The sequence below is a fragment of the Abrus precatorius genome, unplaced genomic scaffold, assembly GCF_003935025.1.
Source record: "Abrus precatorius isolate BTA unplaced genomic scaffold, Abrus_2018 Scaffold120, whole genome shotgun sequence".
Classification (NCBI taxonomy): Eukaryota; Viridiplantae; Streptophyta; class Magnoliopsida; order Fabales; family Fabaceae; genus Abrus; species Abrus precatorius.
Window position 1 is genome coordinate 27503 of NW_020874315.1, and position 2561 is coordinate 30063.

Consider the following 2561-nt stretch of genomic DNA (forward strand, 5'->3'; position numbering starts at 1 on the left):
TTCAGTGGCCTGAGAGAGTTTCGCACGTCTTCCTTTGCCGTAAGCAAAAGGGGACCAAAAGAGACCAAAACTGGAACTTGGGTCCAAAGCGCCAGAAAGTGCCAAAGGGAGAAGGTGTGAGAAAGCCTTCCTTGAGTCCTAGGAGTGATATTCAAGGAGTTTCAGTGGCCTGAGACGAGTTTCGCACGTCTTCCTTTGCCGTAAGCAAAAGGGACCAAAAGAGACCAAAACTGGAACTTGGGTCCAAAGCGCCAGAAAGTGCCAGAAGGGAGAAGTGGTGAGAAAGCCTTCCTTAGTCCTAGAGTGATATTCAAGGAGTTTCAGTGGCCTGAGACGAGTTTCGCACGTCTTCCTTTCCGGTAAGCAAAAGGGGACCAAAAGAGACCAAAACTGGAACTTGGGTCCAAAGCGCCAGAAAGTGCCAAAGGGGAGAAGGTGGTGGAAAGCCTTCCTTGAGTCCTAGGATGATATTCAAGGAGTTTCAGTGGCCTGAGACGAGTTTCGCACGTCTTCCTTTGCCGGTAAGCAAAAGGGGACCAAAAGAGACCAAAACTGGAACTTGGGTCCAAAGCGCCAGAAAGTGCCAGAAGGGGAGAAGGTGGTGAGAAAGCCTTCCTTGAGTCCTAGGAGTGATATTCAAGGAGTTTCAGTGGCCTGAGACGAGTTTCGCAAGTCTTCCTTTGCCTTAAGCAAAAGGGGACCAAAAGAGACCAAAACTGGAACTTGGGTCCAAAGGCGCCAGAAAGTGCCAGAAGGGGAGAAGGTGGTGAGAAAGCCTTCCTTGAGTCCTAGGAGTGATATTCAAGGAGTTTCAGTGGCCTGAGACGAGTTTCGCACGTCTTCCTTTGCCGGTAAGCAAAAGGGGACCAAAAGAGACCAAAACTGGAACTTGGGTCCAAAGCGCCAGAAAGTGCCAGAAGGGAGAAGGTGGTGAGAAAGCCTTCCTTTGAGTCCTAGGAGTGATATTCAAGGAGTTTCAGTGGCCTGAGACGAGTTTCGCACGTCTTCCTTTGCCGATAAGCAAAAGGGGACCAAAAGAGACCAAAACTGGAACTTGGGTCCAAAAGCGCCAGAAAGTGCCAGAAGGGAGAAGGTGGTGAGAAAGCCTTCCTTTGAGTCCTAGGAGTGATATTCAAGGAGTTTCAGTGGCCTGAGACGAGTTTCGCACGTCTTCCTTTGCCGGTAAGCAAAAGGGGACCAAAAGAGACCAAAACTGGAACTTGGGTCCAAAGCGCCAGAAAGTGCCAGAAGGGGAGAAGGTGGTGAGAAAGCCTTCCTTGAGTCCTAGGAGTGATATTCAAGGAGTTTCAGTGGCCTGAGACGAGTTTCGCACGTCTTCCTTTGCCGGTAAGCAAAAGGGGACCAAAAGAGACCAAAACTGGAACTTGGGTCCAAAGCGCCAGAAAGTGCCAGAAGGGGAGAAGGTGGTGAGAAAGCCTTCCTTGAGTCCTAGGAGTGATATTCAAGGAGTTTCAGTGGCCTGAGACGAGTTTCGCACGTCTTCCTTTGCCGTAAGCAAAAGGGGACCAAAAGAGACCAAAACTGGAACTTGGGTCCAAAGCGCCAGAAAGTGCCAGAAGGGGAGAAGGTGGTGAGAAAGCCTTCCTTGAGTCCTAGGAGTGATATTCAAGGAGTTTCAGTGGCCTGAGACGAGTTTCGCACATCTTCCTTTGCCGGTAAGCAAAAGGGGACCAAAAGAGACCAAAACTGGAACTTGGGTCCAAAGCGCCAGAAAGTGCCAGAAGGGGAGAAGGTGGTGAGAAAGCCTTCCTTGAGTCCTAGAGTGATATTCAAGGAGTTTCAGTGGCCTGAGACGAGTTTCGCACGTCTTCCTTTGCCGTAAGCAAAAGGGGACCAAAAGAGACCAAAACTGGAACTTGGGTCCAAAGCGCCAGAAAGTGCCAGAAGGGAGAAGGTGGTGAGAAAGCCTTCTTGAGTCCTAGGAGTGATATTCAAGGAGTTTCAGTGGCCTGAGACGAGTTTCGCACGTCTTCCTTTGCCGGTAAGCAAAAGGGGACCAAAAGAGACCAAAACTGGAACTTGGGTCCAAAGGCGCCAGAAAGTGCCAGAAGGGAGAAGGTGGTGAGAAAGCCTTCCTTGAGTCCTAGGAGTGATATTCAAGGAGTTTCAGTGGCCTGAGACGAGTTTCGCACGTCTTCCTTTGCCGGTAAGCAAAAGGGGACCAAAAGAGACCAAAACTGGAACTTGGGTCCAAAAGCGCCAGAAAGTGCCAGAAGGGAGAAGGTGGTGAGAAAGCCTTCCTTTGAGTCCTAGGAGTGATATTCAAGGAGTTTCAGTGGCCTGAGACGAGTTTCGCACGTCTTCCTTTGCCGGTAAGCAAAAGGGGACCAAAAGAGACCAAAACTGGAACTTGGGTCCAAAGCGCCAGAAAGTGCCAGAAGGGGAGAAGGTGGTGAGAAAGCCTTCCTTTGAGTCCTAGGAGTGATATTCAAGGAGTTTCAGTGGCCTGAGACGAGTTTCGCACGTCTTCCTTTGCCGGTAAGCAAAAGGGGACCAAAAGAGACCAAAACTGGAACTTGGGTCCAAAAGCGCCAGAAAGT